Raw genomic sequence first — 17,800 nt, forward strand, 5'->3', positions numbered from 1 at the left:
CAGGCTCACCCTCTAATTGCACCACGCGGCCCTCAAGCTGGTGTAGCCGGTCTCAAAACTCTGTGTTGAGCTCCCTGTGCACCACGGCCCTGACCTGACTGTGGGTGACAGCTTCCTCTTTGCCCCCACTACCAGGGGGGGGGCTGAGCCCCATCCCCTGTGGCGGTTCCACCTGAAGGTGGTGCAGGTCCAACAGAGGAGGAGGTCCCAGGTTGGGCCCCAGACATGCTGGTGCTTGGTGCCTTGGCCAGCTGAGGTGGGAAAAGTGGGTCCGCTGGGACCGGCCTTCCCATATGAGCTATGGCGTTGCATTTTTAATAAAGATTTTGGGTTAGTAATAGTCAGCAGCATTCAGAATTAGTTATAACAGCATGCATAGGTATTCGCATCAACCCAAGGCACCCAATTTCAAACAGTTGCAGAGCGAGCAGAACACATGCATATATGGAACAACAGTGGCCATTACAACAGCATGCAGATTTAATTGATGGCAACAGACCACCAATATGGGAGTATTTTAACATGGTACCTGCATAGAACCAAATGTGAATATTTATAAACCAATAGGACATATGTCCCAACAAAAGTTAGGAGTGTACACATACCCATTGAGGTGTGTAATTAGGTTATTGCTGCACATATGGTGGGGGTGAGAGAGAGAGGTCAATTAACAACTAATATATCCCTGTAGTTTTCACAACTTTCTTAGTCACTGCAGTGATCTGTTCCTTACATGTATTATTACACTGCTCAATTGGTTTACTTTGTACAATTGTATGTTTGTAGATTAGTATACACCTGAACTGTGTCTTACATATAGTCTACACCTCTTACCTGTTATAGCTGTTGAGAAAATCTTTGTTAACACTACCGGACAATTTCTACACACACTCCCAGATTCCATGCTTGTAGACAAGTATATATGTGAACTGTGTTGTACCTACAGTCTACACCTCTTACCTGTTATAGTTGTGAAGAAAATCTTTGTTAACACTTCCGGACTATTTCTACACAAACTCCCAGATTACAGTTTGATGTTATACACATACTTCTCAATCTGTTACTGCACACACTCTGGACAAGGCTTGACAAGATGCAGGTGTCAATGCAACATATATTGAGAATTGCTCTCATACACTTTGGGTGAGATGCTACAATGACAGGTTTGTTTTCATACATTCTCTGACTATGTACAGGTCTATCAGTTATGTCATTAAAGGCTGCCTACGTTTCTTGGATCATCACACTGATTTGTCAGGGGAACAGAGTACCAGGCAGCAGATTTCATCCATTTATCTGGACATGCTGGGCAGATTGGAATGGTTGAGGGCTATGAATATGCATGCAGCTTACTATCTGAACATTCTGACATAGTCTGTACAGTTGGTTATGATTATGCTTACAGCTTACTATCTGAACATTCTAACAAAATCTGTACAAATGTGGGATATGACTATACATACAACTTACTAGTACTCCCGGGATTCAACCCCCTTCTGTGTGTGGTAAAAATATTACAGTTAACATCACAGTTGCTATCAGGGAATTGGTGTGAAGCTTTCCAATGTTTTCTGTGTAAGTCTCCCTCAGTTGTACAATATGACTGACCTCTTGGGACTTCCAACATTGTTATACAGAACTTCCTACACATTTTATCTGTGTACCACTCTGTGGGTAACACTGCTTAATACAACAGTACTATTTATAGAATGCAACACTACAACAACATATGAAAGCAGAGTAAACAGAAGCACTCCAGGGGTTATACCTTTATTCACAGGATATTACACCTTTATTTACATACAACCTATATGACAGTCTTCCTGCATTATTGTCTAGTTTATTCAGTGCATCCCATACACAATACATTTTTATACTGGTACAACACTTTCTAAGACTCTTATATTTATTTGTAATGACAGTACATGCATAATTATTACTAACCTGCCTCACGGTGCAGCCTTTGCAACCTAGCAGCATGGGCTTGCTGGTTCACAGCCTGCTCATCTGCAGCTGTCAGAGAAATACAGTGATATTTAACCATACCTATCCATAGCATACACAAGCTAGGCAATTATTAACTACTTAGTAGAATGAGTACTTAGTGCTGTGGCATTAGGCATCCGCTGAGATTACTTAATCCACTGATCCAATAGATCCCCCTCTGCCACTTCAGGTCAGCATGGTTATGCCTGACCTGCTCATCAGTCTGGGGAATACTTGTGGCACTAGTGAGGTCACAGATGAGACTGTCCCAGGCCTCTGCTTTATACTGCAAGCCCTGGTACTGGCCCTGCAGTAGTCCCTGCTCATGGTGTTTTACCAGGAGCCATACCATGAATTTGGACTCCTGGATGCCCCAGCACTGCTCTCAAAATCGAGTGCCATCACCATCTTCAGCCATTATGCCTAGGGAAGGAAGCTGCAACCAGTTATGGGAAGTATTCCCACCTGTGGGGTTTAAATATACCTGAATTCCCACACTTTTCTGTGATTGGATGGTTTTGAATAGGCTAAGCTATGGGCACACCTGCTTACCTAAGGTTGGCATTGTTTAAAGAGGTATACCAATGGGCAGATTGAATTGGCTGGCCTACACATTGCTTACACCAACTAAGCACAGCTGTGCAATGCTTAGTATTGCTTATTATTTAATTTGCATTATATTTGCTTTTTGGCATTGATTTGTTATTCATTACATTATATATGTGTCTGGTATCCATGATTTATGTGTACGTACACTGTATGGGGTTCTGGGGACTTCAACACTTTATTACAATAACACCTCACATCTGGGCTTACTGCAGTACTTCAGTTCACATATTTATGTTATGTAGCAGGTTATACAACATCACTTTGTATATAGATTCCTTTCACATGTTTAGTTTGGTTTTCCTATGGTGAGGATTTGTTTGTTGAAACCTCAGTCTTATGTACTGCTGTGAAGTCTTAGTGGTTAAGTACTGTGACTGTAGTGTAGAGGCTCTTGGGTTCACGACCTGCAAAGACTGTTTATTTTTTTTCTGTCCATAACAGCAGATGATGCATACATAGTGATTAAGGTACTTTTAAGCAATTGTAAGCAGGTATGCACTGGTTTTCATGAAGTTAAGCAATGCTAACCTCCAATTACATATGCTTACAGAGAGTTCGCTTCAATATTGCTTACCATGTGTGCATATTGCTTACCCCCTGCGCAAATGGGCTTAAACCTGCTTACTAGTGCTTAAACATGCTTACTACCGCTTACTACTGCTATATTTTAGACAGTAATAGTCTAATGGTTGTTGGGGAGATGGGGAATTTTGAAAATGTATGGAGTTATCATTCATTACACAGTTTACCTTCCATTTGTATCTGTGATACTGTATGGGGCCCATGTGGTTATCTGTGAACTTTGCAACATTATGACACTCTCACCTCTCATCTGCATTAAATGCAGTACTGCAGTTCACAAATATATTTTATGTATTAGGTTATGCAACTAAAAATATTTATCATAAAGTGATTGGAAATGGAAAGTACTGCAGTGGGACTCGAACTGGGACTGATGCTCTACCCACTACACTATTGCTGTACTGCTTCATTTGCATATATCTTGCTTTTTATCCTCTTTCTGCTATTTAAGCTGTGTTAACCATACCTAAGCAATGCACCTACGGTTAAACTTTGTTTTATTAAAAAAATATATAACTTTTTTTTTATTCAGTATTGAATAAAAAATGTGGGGGGATGTTGATGGGGATATATGTAAATCTATGAGTGGTCTCGCTCATTGTTTACTATCTTTCTGCAGTCCTTCATTGCAGGGGCATGTATATTCTGAGAGCTCTGCTTTCAGACATACCCTCTGCACTCCTACATGCTCCACGTAGGATTAGGAGCTCAGGCAGCACACCTTCATTAATATGCATGATGCTGCCATCATGCTCCTAAACAGCCGTTTCTGTGCATGACTAACTTAGTCATGCATGGAAGGATAGTGAATCCCGGGGATTGTTCTCCCTTAAGAGAATGAGCAGTAAGCAACATGCCTTATCCATGGTTGCTCAGGATTCCCAAGTGGCTAGGCACAGCATAAGATAATTGTGATGTAATAGAAGCTTCATCTAGGTCAACTGTTACAGGCTCTGGGATCAGGAAGTATGCATGGTCACAGGCTTCTGGGGGATATTAAGACAAACTGTTAGACTCACCTTAAGACATGTATTTCTCATTTTGTCCAGAAGTTACCAGTCATTTCATGCACAGTAATAAGGTAAAACTATGAAGTATTGCAGACAGATCTTTATCACTTTGGTATTCACATGCCAAAGGAATTACATTGCTGTCCACTTCTTTGGCTTGTAGGTAATCTAGACCTTCTCATAAATTCAGGAAAATGCTGACAAAAGGATTCCAGGACAAACCAGACAGAAGTTCAAAATCTACCTGTATAAGTTTGCATGACTACCTTGTGCCCCCTTCTCCACCCTCTATCCATCTCTATCCCTGTCCAGAGACTCACTTCATCCCTAAATAAACTGTCTACTCATCAACACAGCCAAATGGATTATTTCTATCATTTTGATGGATGCAGAATGACTTGGAAAGAAATCCCTCCATTTGTTGACATCCCTCCTCCTCCTCCTCACAAACATATACAGCTGTCATATCCCACCATCCAAACTTTAATTGAGAAAGATACAATAGAGCCAATACCTTCACAATTTGTAGGAAAATATTCCATTCTGCATTGTTCATCATGCCAAGAAAAGGAGACTGAAGACCTGGGTTTGGACCTCTCCACACTCAACACTTTTCTCCATGTCCTGTCTTTCAAAATATTGTCCCTACAAACCCTGTTACCTCTCATTCTGTCTCAAACCTTCATGGTGTCTAGTGACTTAAAATATGCCTAGCCTGACATCCCTATCCACCCTGCTTTCAGGACATGTTTGAAGTTTTCTGCTGGCTATCACATTTTCAGCTCTCTGGTTTGCATTTTTTTTTTTTTACTTCCTGCAGATTATTCACAAAGGGTCTAAACCATCATAGTTTTCTACAGGACTGAAGACATATAGATATTCCCTTAATTGGATGACCTGCTGATATAGGCACCATCATAGCAGATACTCTAGGCACATCTCAATTTCACCTCATCATTTCATCAGGGCCTGGGATTCACCATCAACCTGAAGAAGTCTGCAATGTTACTAAACCAAGACAATTATTTATTGAGATGTGGACTGAACACCAAGCTCATGCAGACTTTCCTACCACCAAAGTCCAAAACCTAACCATTTACTTCAACTTTGTTCTTCCTCTTCAGTCCTGTACAGCAAGGGAGTTCCTTAATGCTCTGGGAGTAATGGCAGCTACCATTCCCATTATCCCATTTGGCAGAGTCCACATGAGGAAGATCCAGTGGTACCTGAAGTCTACCTGATCCCAACATTCACATCCTGTGGATGCATAGCTCCATCTTATACCATGACTAAAGAAAGAAACACTATGGTGGAATGCACAAATAAAGCAGAACCAAGGTCTACACTTCAGATTGTAGACACCATGGCAATGAATGCACAGATATGCATCAAACAGTGGTTGGATAACCTGGACATGGAATAAGGGGCAGTGATAAAAAAAACATTGAAGCTCATATCACATCAGTCTAAAAGACATGAGGGCATTACTGCAGGCTCTGCATACCTTCAGCCACTACTGGAAACTATGTCCTTTAATAGTGCTCTCAGAGAATAAAACCATGATCTGTTAGATAAAGAAGCAGAGGAGCTGCTGATCTTACCAACTGCACCTACTGGATATTTTGGTTTGGGAGCAGGCCACAAAAACAAAGCTCCCTGTCCAATAGGTTTACATTCCTGTACAGGACAATACTTTAGCAGACCACCTAAGCAGATCAAGGAAAGACCTCCAAGAATGGATGCTGCACAAGGGGATTTTCCTAGAGTCCACAATTAGAGGTATCACAAATTGATCTAGTTGCATGCATCAACAATAAATAACTACCACTCTTTTGCAGCAGAACTTACTACCCTCACACTTGAAAAAATGGATGCAGAGTTTTTTTTCCTTTGAAAAGGAGCTATCTATTTGCCTTCCTTCCACTAATTCTTTCTAAGGTCATTCTATTGATGCAAAATAAATGCGCAGAGATCCTTCTATTGACTTTCTTTTGGCCAAGGCAGCATCGATTCCCTTTTCTCTTTCATTTAGCAGTCATCATAAACCTCCCTCCATAGTGGACTTGCTCACAAAGCAGAAGCACTTGCTTCTTCATCCCAGACAGTCATCCCTCAAACTTATGATACATATGATAGGATTCTGATCACTTTTAGACTTCAGATCGTTGAGGATGAGCCAAGGTTTTCCAAGGGACAAGAAAACCTACTACTGGGAAATCCTACATACCAAAATGGAAAATATTTTCTATGTTGGGTCTGGCTAAAGACCAGGTCCCAGTTCAGGCTAATATCCCACTGGTCCTCTCTTAATTTGTATGAGCTGCTGAAATCTGGACTAGCATACTGATCTATGATGGCATACATCTCAGCTATATCTGCTTCTCTACCTCTGGATCCTCTTCTTCTGGTGAGACTAAATTTAAAACAGTTCTTGAAGAGAGTACTATACCTGAAACCACAAAGAAAAACTATCCTTCCTGCTTGTAACCTCAAATCTGTGTTAGAAAAATTTATACTGTATATATCTGAGCCATCAGCCTCTGGTGCTCTCAAATTATGTACTTAGAAAAAATAATTCTGGTAGCTCTCACTTCTGCCAGTTGAGTCTCAGAACTACAGGCTCTTATGCCTTAGGTTGAGAAAGAGCTGCCCCTTTAAGCAGTCCATTAAGATGCCCACCTTCTCCCTAGATGACAAACCAGGATAGAAAGAATTCTCCATTCCTTGTTGTCCATAGACAACTCAGATTTTATCTGAATAATACTAAAGATATTCTCAAATGGAAAAACTCTTTGTCTCCTTCCAGGATTCAAAACTAGAGAACCCAATTTCTAAGAAAACTGTTACTATCAGTATTTCTAAATCCATTACCTTTTGCTGCAGTTAACATGGCAAATGAGTACCCTTTCCAGCAAAGGCACTCTTTACCAGAGCAGTAGCCTCATCTGCAGACTTCTACAAGGGGATTGATTCTTAGACCATTGTAGAAGCAGCTACTTGGTCTTTAGCCCACACCTTTACCAAACATTACAGAGTGGATACCTTCTTTAAATCCAGAGCAGCCTTTGCCATGTCAGACCCTTCTGGACTACTGGGCAGCTCTCCTATGCCTCTCTACCCATAACCTTTGGCAATCTCCTAACAGCTTACAATACTGTAACAGTGATCTCAGGAAGGACATACTACAGTTGTGTAACAACTTACTGTGACATCCCCTCACTGGCCAGTAATAAAGGAGCCTGAATCCTCACCACTGACACTGGAGAGGGTTGTTCACTTGGAACAAAAATGAGTGCACTCAGTATTTTCAGATGCGGCACAAAGCACAGTTTCCCTTAAGAGCACCCAGGAAACATACTCGGTCTGGGGTCTGGTTTCTCTCTCTCTTCAGATCCGCAGTAAGACTCCCCACTGGTACAACTGTAGTCTTGTGTCCTCAGGTAAGTGTCCAAGCCAAGTCCTCCTGCACCCTCTCTGTGAAACCAGTACTTCGTGTCCCTGCTCCAAGCAGCTCACACACACACACACACACACACACACACACACACACACACACACACACACTTTTTGAGATTTGATTTTCAAACACACACACACACACACACACACACACACACACACACACACACACACACACACACACACACAGACACACAAAAAGCTGGAGAAGGCTGGCGCAGATTTAGATTTACTAGCTCTGCCCCCTTCTCCCTAGACTATAGGGTTTAGACCACCACCAGACACTGCAAAGACATATACTATAATATTCTTTCAAAGGTACCCAATTATACTGAGTAAAATTAATAATAATTATAATATAATAATAATAATAATAATAATAATAATCTTCTTCCTCTTCTTTTGGCTGCCTCCATTAGGGGTCGCCACATCAGATCAACTGTTTCCATTTCTTCCTGTCCTCTGCATCTTGCTCTGTCACACCAACCACCTGCATGTCCTCTCTCACCACATCCAAAAACCTTATCTTAGGCCTCCCTCTTTTCCTGTTACCTGGCAGCTTCATCCTTAGCATCTTTTTCCCAATATACTCTGCATCCTTCCTCAGCACATGTCCAAACCAATGTAATCTTGCCTCTCTGGCTTTGTCTCCAAACCTTCCTACCTGGGCTGACCATCTAATGTACTTATTCCTAATCCTGTACATCCACGTCACACCCAGTGCAAATCTTAATATCTTCAACTCTGCCACGTCAAGCTCTGACACCTGCCTTTTTGTCAATACCACTGTCTCCAACACATATAACATAGCTGGTCTCACTACCCTCTTGTAGACCTTCTCTTTCACTCTTACTGGTACTCGTCTGTCACAAATCACTCCTGACACTCTTCTCTACCCACTCCATCCTGCCTGTACTCTCTTCTTCACCTCTCTTCCACACTCACCATTACTCTGAACTGTTGATCCCAAGTACTTAAACTCATCCAAGTTCGCCAGCTCTACTCCCTGCATCCTCACCATTCCTCTATCCTCCCTTTCATTCACACACATATATTCTGTCTTAGTCCTGCTGACCTTCATTCCTCTTCTCTCTAGAGCATATCTCCACCTCTCCAGGGTCTCCTCCACCTGTTCCCTACTCTCACTACAGATCACAATGTCATCTGCAAACATCATAGTCCACGGGGACTCCTGTCTGATCTCGTCTGTCAACCTGTCCATCACCATTGCAAATAAGAAAGGGCTCAGAGCTGATCATTGATGTAATCCCACCTCCACCTTAAATGCATCTGTAACTCCCACCGCAGACCTCACCACTGTCACACTACCCTCGTACATATCCTGTACCATTCTTACATACTTCTCTGACACTCCCTACTTCCTCATACAATACTACAACTCCTCTCTAGGCACCCTGTCATATGCTTTCTCTAAATCCACAAAGACACAATGCAACTCCTGACCTTCTCTGTACTTCTCCATCAACACTCTCAGAGCAAACATCACATCTGTAGTGCTCTTTCCTGGCATAAAACCATACTACTGATCACTAATCATCACCTCCCTTCTTAACCTAGCTTCCACTACTCTTTCCCATAACATCATGCTGTGACTGATCAGTTTAATCCTATTGTAGTTACTACAGCTCTGCACATCACCCTTATTCTTAAAAATCGGTACCAAAATATGTTTTTCTCCATTCTTCAGGCAACCCTTCACTTTCCAAGATTTCATTAAACAATCCAGTTTAAAATTCCACTGCCATTTCACCTAAACACCTTCATGCTTCCACAGGTATGTCATCTGGACCAACAGCCTTTCCGTTCTTCATCCTCTTCATAGCTATCCTTACTTCCTCCTTGCTAATCCACTGTACTTCATGATTCACTATCCACACAACATCCAACCTTCTCTCCCTCTCATTCTCTTCATTCATCAACCCCTCAAAGTACTCTTTCCATCTGCTCAACACACTCTCCTCACTTGTGAGTAGGTTTCCCTCATTATCCTTTATCACCCTTACCTGCTGCACATCTTTACTAGCTCAGTCCCTCTGTCTAGCCAATCAGTACAGGTCCTTTTCTCCCTCCTTAGTGTCCAACCTTTTATACAACTCTTCATACATCTTATCCTTAGCCTTCGCCACCTCTCTCTTTGCCATGCACCTTCATCCCCTTATACTCGTGTCTACTTTCTTCATTTCTTTGACAATCCCACTTCTTCTTCGCCAACCTCTTTCTCTGTATACCCTCCTGTACTTCTTCATTCCACCACCAGGTCTACTTGTCCTCCTTCCTCTTTCCAGATGTCACACTAAGCACCTTTCTAGCCATCTCTCTTACTATCTCTGCTGTAGTTACCCAGCTATTCGGTAACTCTTCACTGCCACCCAGTGCCTGTCTTAACTCTTCCCTGAACATCACCTCACAATTACCCTTTTTCAATTTCCACCATTAGATCCTTGGTGCTGCCCTCACACTCATCCTCCTCTTCTTGATCACCAATGTCATCCTACAAACCACCATCCTATGCTGCCTAACTACACTTTCCCCTGCCAACACTTTACAGTCTCCAATCTACTTCAGATTGGCCCTTCTACATAAGATATAATCCACCTGTGTGCATCTTCCTCCACTCTTGTATGTCACCCTATGCTCCTCCCTCTTGTTAAAATATGTATTCATCACAGCCATGTCCATCCTTTTCACAAAATCCACTACCATCTGACCTTCTGCATTCCTTTGCTTAACACCATACCTACCAATCACTTCCACATCCCCTCTGTTCCCTTCACCAACATGCCCATTGAAATCTGCTCCAATCACCAGAATCTCACCCTTAGTACAGTCATCACCACTTCATCCAACTCACTCCAAAATTTTTCTTTCTCATCCATCGCACACCCAACTTGTGGAGCATATGCACTAACAATATTCATCATTACACCATCAATTTCCAGCTTCATAAACATCACTCTATCTGACAATCTTTTCACCTCCAAAACACTCTTAGCATACTGTTCCTTCAGGATAATGCCTACGCCATTTCTCCTCCCATCCACACCATGATAAAACAATTTGAAACTGCCTCCGATACACCTAGCCATGCTCCCCTTCCATCTGGTCTCTTGCACACACAATATACCAACCTTCCTTCGGTCCATCATATCAGCTAGCTCTCTCCCTATACCAGTCATACTGCCAACATTCAAAGTTCTGACCCTCACTATCACAGTCCGAGCCTTTACCTGCCTTCGGGCATGCCTTCCCCCTCTTCTCTCCTTCGGCCAACAGTAGCCCAATTTCTGCCAGCACCCTGTTGGCCAACAGTACTGGTGGCGGTCGTTGTTAACCCAGGCCTCGATTGATCCAGTATGTATTTCTGTACTGTTGTCTGCATGTATGATTTGGCAAAATTTTACGCCGGATGTCCTTCCTGACGCAACCCTCCCCATTTATCCAGGCTTGGACTGGCACAAAGAAATGTACTGGCTTGTGCATGCCTATTGGCTAGGTTAATAATAATAATAATAATAATAATAATAATAATAATAATAATAGTAATAATAATAATAATAATTAACAAATAGTAGTGTTTTGGTCAATGCAGTAAGTATTTCAGGAGTGGCCACAGAGCCAACAAACTGATATGAGTACTCTCAAAGGTTAAAATATTCCCTAAAGGACCAGCCACAATGAAAAGTTTTAATAGATGTAATAATTAATAGTAAAAGAACATGAAAATACTAAATATCTATTTACAATAAACACCAGAATTTCAATCACAGGAAATATTAAAATAACATAGATGAATAGATTCACACAGATACAGAAAAACAGTACTTAACTAATCTCACTAGATTTTCCTGACTGATCTAAATACTTATTCCCTGGTTCACTTACTAGAACAAGGCCAGATGATGTAGTAGGTGAGGGGTCCTTCCTTGTCATGTTACAAACACAGACTGTAATGAGACTGCAGTCTCAGCTAGTATTAAAACATTATTTGAGTGATGGACTACAGAATGACATCACATACATTTGGTCATCTGACTTTTGGTTCCCATGCTACCCCTTTTGCTAGAAACTGCCAAGATTTAGCACATATGTTTCAATAATACACACACACACATAATGTTGCTCAGATCTGTTGTAGCTTCTGGAAGTTATAAAACAATTCCAAATTTCCACCATTCCAGGGTAGCAATTAGTTCAACCCAAAGACAGTACAGGAAGCTTCCTAGTACAGACTTCTTGTCTCTGTCTGCACTGAGAAATGTAAGATATAATATGTATGGCATAAACCAGGTAAATTAATTTCAAACTGTTTTCAGAGTTAGGTGGATTAAGGCTAACCTCTTCTTGTCCAGCATCATCTGTTAAAACATATCTATTTAACCAGTTACAAGAATACATGTATATTTCTTTTTCTGTCCAGCGGGGCACACTGTTGGTTCATTTTTAACACAAGCAGCTTCAAAAAATACATTGTCAACACAAGCATCTGTACAAATTAGTTTGATATACAAATAGCATACAATTCTTTACAAAATTCCAGCTAGCTGTGCTGACATATGTCACACATCCACTGCCCTACTTCTCCTGGCATAGATGGCAATACTTTGCATCATCACACTTACCATAACAGTAGTTACTGCTATAGTGTTCCTTCCCACCCTACCTTCTGCATTTTTGCTTTATTTTGTTTCATGCATTTGAAGAAGGGAACCAGTATCATTTTACGCCTTTCCCCTCTTAGTTGACATATTTTTTTTCTCAAGCATCTACTGGCTTTCCGGCTTAGAGAACATCTGACAAATTACTCTTGCATATCCATGTATGCACTCTTATACAGACAAGCTTAGTGCATTAGAAGATATAGCGCTATGGAAAGTTTTAGCTTTGATACCCTAGATGGATGACTTGGTTCTTTGGCAAGATAAACCAACAGTTTGGAATACTGTCCCATTGCACAGCAGCACATCTACCGTTATGTTAAGTTCTTACACAGTAGAATGTTTTACTTAATTCATCTGATACCTGCGAACATTTTTTGATAATACACTCTTATTTGGCAATCATGTGTTTATGTTGATTAGAATATCTTCTTTCCTTACATAACTTCTGGGTATATCCTTAAAGGCCAAGGATGTTGTAGTCTTGTATTACTCCTCCCTTACTAAGCCCATCATTGAATACAGCAACCCCTTTGTCATGAACATTTCTAGACACCTACACCAACTTTTGAGGCCTCAACTGTTTCTCACTAAAACATCCTCAGGCCTTAGCTTCCCTGATAGATTAAAAGCATTTTCCCACTATTCAGTTTGATATAGACTCCTGAGGGATGATACTCCTTAGCCTTCCATGCTATGAATGACACAGCACTTTGACCTCATTTGCCTAAACAGAACCAGTGGTAAAGCAAACACTTTACTACATCATTAACAATGCCAAATGGCATGAAAGGTACCTATCTCCATTATTAAGTATTCTACACTTATGGAACAGAGTGCAGAATACTTCATTAACAACTTTTAAAGACAGTGTGGATAACTGGATGGGTGAGTATACATTTTCTTCTCGAATATGTGTGGAAAACCAACTTTATTGTGGATTATTAGTTTTACATCTTGCATCACTACTGGGCAATGTTGCTGAGCTTCTGAGTGACCACCTTGGCCATAAGTTTTGTAACCCCCCATTAAACTATGAACTTATTCTCTTTTTAGGAATGGTACATTTTCCTATGGCCACATCAGAATCAAACTGCAAAAAACCTGTCAGCATTTAAGATATAATGTTCTTTATATATAAAGTTGCATACTTGTTTGCTGATATGAAAACAATCTTGTTCAGAGTTTAATAGAGGTGCACTCATCTGTAATGTTATGTTCTGAAGCAGCTAAACCTGTATTAAAAATGCATTACACACAATTATCTGTAAAATTAAATATTGTTTAAGCTACCATTGCAGAGATATTTTATGAATAAAATATAGAGATATCAGAACAAAGTAAAATTGGCACAGAAGTGCCTTTGTCAGGCTTTTCTTGGGTGAAGTTATCATTGTCATCATCACTAATTCCCACTTCTTCCATTTTACATGGGATTGATGTGCTCCCTCAGCTGACACCACTTTCCTAAAATCCTTGACTCTTATGGCCACCTGTTACTGGACTTCCCTCATGCAATCCAGACATATGTTATATGCGCTTCCTTGTCTCCTCTTGCTTTCCTATGTCACCCACATCTGACACCAAGGACATGCATGGATGATGAAATGGTTACCATCTGTTCATCTCAAAGGCACAAGTTTCAGGGTTCAATCTTGACCTTCAATCATTTTGTGTGTGGACAGTGCACATTTTCCCCATGCTTCCCCATGTTTGGGTGAGATCTTTCACATTTCCTAATCATAACATGTTAGATGTTTCTGCCTTAAAGATGGAACTTTCCAGATTCCTAATCAGACCTTCCAGTTGATATTTAAAGACATGCCAAAAAAATGCACCCATCTGCTTAGTGAATAAGGTGAGCTGCAAAGTATCCTTTAGGCAGGAAAATATGGACTACAGACTGACTGCTATGTCAGGATTAAGCATTTGGTGATGCAAACATTGGTTTTAAGTGATTTGTTCATTTCTGATTAATGAAACCTGTGACAACCCACCCCTGCCAACCAGTAATCAAGGAGCCTCAATCCTCACCACTGGCAACAGTGAGGGACATTCACTGAAAGGATAACAGGTACATACCCAGTGTTTCCACCAGATGCAGGTCTTTGCATCAAGTGCAATTTCCCTTAAGAGCACACAGAGACCACAGTCAGTCTGGGGCTGTTTTCTCCCTCTTCCTCCAGATCCCCAAAAAGACTCCCAACTGGCACAGCTATAGACGTGAGATCTCAGCTGAGTGACCAAGCCGACACTTCCAACTCCCTCTCTGCCAACCATCACTTCATGTCCCTGCCCAAGTAGCTGACACACACACTCTTTGAGGTTTGATTTACACACACACACATACACACACACACACACACACACACACACACACACACACACACACACACACACACACACGTGAAAGGCTGGCACAGGTTTACTAGCAATGCTGCCTTTTGCCCAGACTATAAGGCAGTTTCCACTGCCACCACTCACTCGTTGAAAGCTACTTTAAGGCCCTTAACAAAGGGTGTCCAGTCTTACTGTGTAATATTAATATTAACACAAATGTTAGTTTGACCAAGAGCAAGGCTATTAGGATTGGCCCACACAGTGTCACCAAATAAATATGCAAGTACTCCCAAAACTTAAATATCTCTACACAGATCAGCCACAATGAAAGCTTTAAATATATTTAATAATAAATAATAAAATAACAAGGAACAACTAAATATATATTCACAGTGACATCAGAGTTCAGAACCACAGGACATATTTAAAATAACATTGCAGTAGAGGCTCACACAAATAAAGAATAACATCTAAACTAAGCTTTACTATATTCCTGACTGAATCTAAGAGAATTATGCTATTCCCTAGACACTTACTTCATTAGAGCAAGGCAGATGATGTGGTTAATGGGTCTTCTTGTTGTCAGGTCCAAGACATAATGCAGAATGCTCTGGCTCACTAAGAGACATTTCAAAATAACATCTAAAATATTACTGCTGGGATAGCTTGCAGAAGGACATAATTTCTGGTCATCTGACTTCTAGTTCCCAGGCCAAACCCTCCATTGCTAGAAGCTGGCAGCATTTAGCATCTATCTGTAAAAATATACAGACAAGGTATTTTGCTCATATTTTTGCCAGATGCTGGAAGTCATACAATAATTGCATTCCTTCATGCTTCAACAGTAGAAATTAGTTCACTCCAAGGGCAATACAGAAAGCTTCCTAGTACAGACTTTGTGTCTCTATTTGCATTGAAAACTTGAGTGTGTAGCCTATAAAATAAATTAATTTCAGATATTTTTCTAATGTTTGCTGGATACTTCAGTTGTTTCCATTAAGCATATACATTGAAGCAGTTGCAATTGTGTAGGTACATTTCTGTTATCTTCCTGTAGGGCACACTGCGGTTACATTTCAAACACAGCACTCTACAAATACCTTTTCAACACACAGGTCTGTACAAGTAGTTTGATATACACATATGACGTACAGTTCTAACGCATTTGTAACACAAGCACCTTGCATAAATCATTTCGCTATTCACCAATGATATAAAATTATTTATAAAAATTCCAGCTAGCTGTGCTGGCAGTATCTCCTTTTGTCACAATACCATCCATCAATGGATTTGCAATTTTACTACAGCTGGCTTTTTTTAATCATTCCTGGACAGTGAGGATTTTAATCTCTGAAGTAGTAGACAACAGGAATCTGCTCCTGAGATATACCCCAGTTCAAAAGGTTAACAAAAATATGACTATATGAAGTACATGAATGCATTTTTAGCAATATTATTGTGTAGAAATTTGGATTTAATTGCCTGCATGGATTCGTTGACTGTCTTTGGACTTCCACTTTTGATAAAATTGTGAGTGAAAACATTGTTTTGAGAGTTCAGCATTTATTTGGAAGTGAGTAAGTGTAAAAGGACAATTTCTAATTAGAATGTACTAGAACAATGACAATGTGTTCTGCTTTCTAAAGTGTGTCTGTATAAATTAAATTTGATAAAGTGCAGCAGTTTTTCCTGGGGACTTCCTGTTGTATTTCTGTAATTGGACAGGATGTATTTGCCTCTATATCACTGGATTAATAATGATATTTGCAGCCTGAATGAATGAATGATGACACATCATGCTGCATTTCTTAGTTTATGTGTTCAGAACAGGGGAAAATATGCAGGTTGGTCTTCAAATTATCGTATTCAGAAATAAAATCTCCCTGTTGGATTTTTAAACTGCTTTTAAACATTGCATATTGATAATTTAAAAAAAATTGATCTCTCTAGCTTTGCTTTTCAGTCAGATTGCTCTTCTTTTCAGGTTACCTCAGCAATAATTCAGACTAGTTTCTAGATTAGTTTACAGGCAATCTTTGTATCCTCATAATTACATAACTTTATGCTAGTGTGACTACTTTCTGCTAAATGATGTTATAACTTTTGTTAAAGAAACCTTTCAGCATGCTTTCAAAGGAACAGGTTACTGGATTTTGACTCTCAGTATTACATTTCCTTCTGCACTGACAACTTCCTCTTAAAAGTCTTTACATCTTGCTTTGTTAAAGGAACTTTTCAGAGTTTTCAGTTTTCCTTTTCCCCAAGCCAAGGGACCCTAGATTGTTGACTTATGGTAGCACAGCTTTGTGCTTCATATTCATCCATGTGGTCAGAGTGCACCATTGTGCCACCCAGTATCTATCTATATGTGTGTGTGTGGGTGTGTATGTATAAAAATATATACCCACACACACACACACACACACACACACACACACACACACACACACACAAATATACATATATATATATATATATATAAAAAACTTCAAAACTAAACTAGGAGAGTATGCAAATAAACTCACAGGCAAAGCAGTTTCCTTAGTGCTTTCATACTTTATTCGGTGTATAGGACTTCTTCAGAGAAACAATGCATATATATTTATATAATATATATGCATATATAATATGTATATATTATTTATTTATTTAACATTTTTTCACAGGAAATTCTGACTTGGAACAGAGTACAGGCCTAGGAAGAAATGTTCCTGATGGATGTCTTTGGAATGTGGGATGAAACTTGAACACCCGGAGGAAACCCACATGAACACAGAAAAGAAATGCAGACAATATATATATATATATATATATATATATATATATATATATATATATATATATATATATATATATATATATATATGTACAGAGAGAGGGAGACAGATCTAGAAATGTATAAAGAAACAGGGAGAGAGAGAGAGAGAGAGAGAGCAACATATGTAAGTTGTAAACAGGTATTTCCCTTAGTTAATTTTTCTTGTCCTTTGAATGCATACATTATAATGCGCATGCCATATAATCTTTGATAACTTTTCACTGGATTTCTTCCTTCTCTTTGGCTCTACGTGCTTCATTCACCCTGTGGGCTCTCTCCGCTCCCCTACCCTGACCCGAAATCTCTCCTGCCCCCACCTC

The sequence above is a fragment of the Protopterus annectens genome, chromosome 6.part1, assembly GCF_019279795.1.
Source record: "Protopterus annectens isolate FY-2018-M chromosome 6.part1, PAN1.0, whole genome shotgun sequence".
Lineage (NCBI taxonomy): Eukaryota > Metazoa > Chordata > Ceratodontiformes > Protopteridae > Protopterus > Protopterus annectens.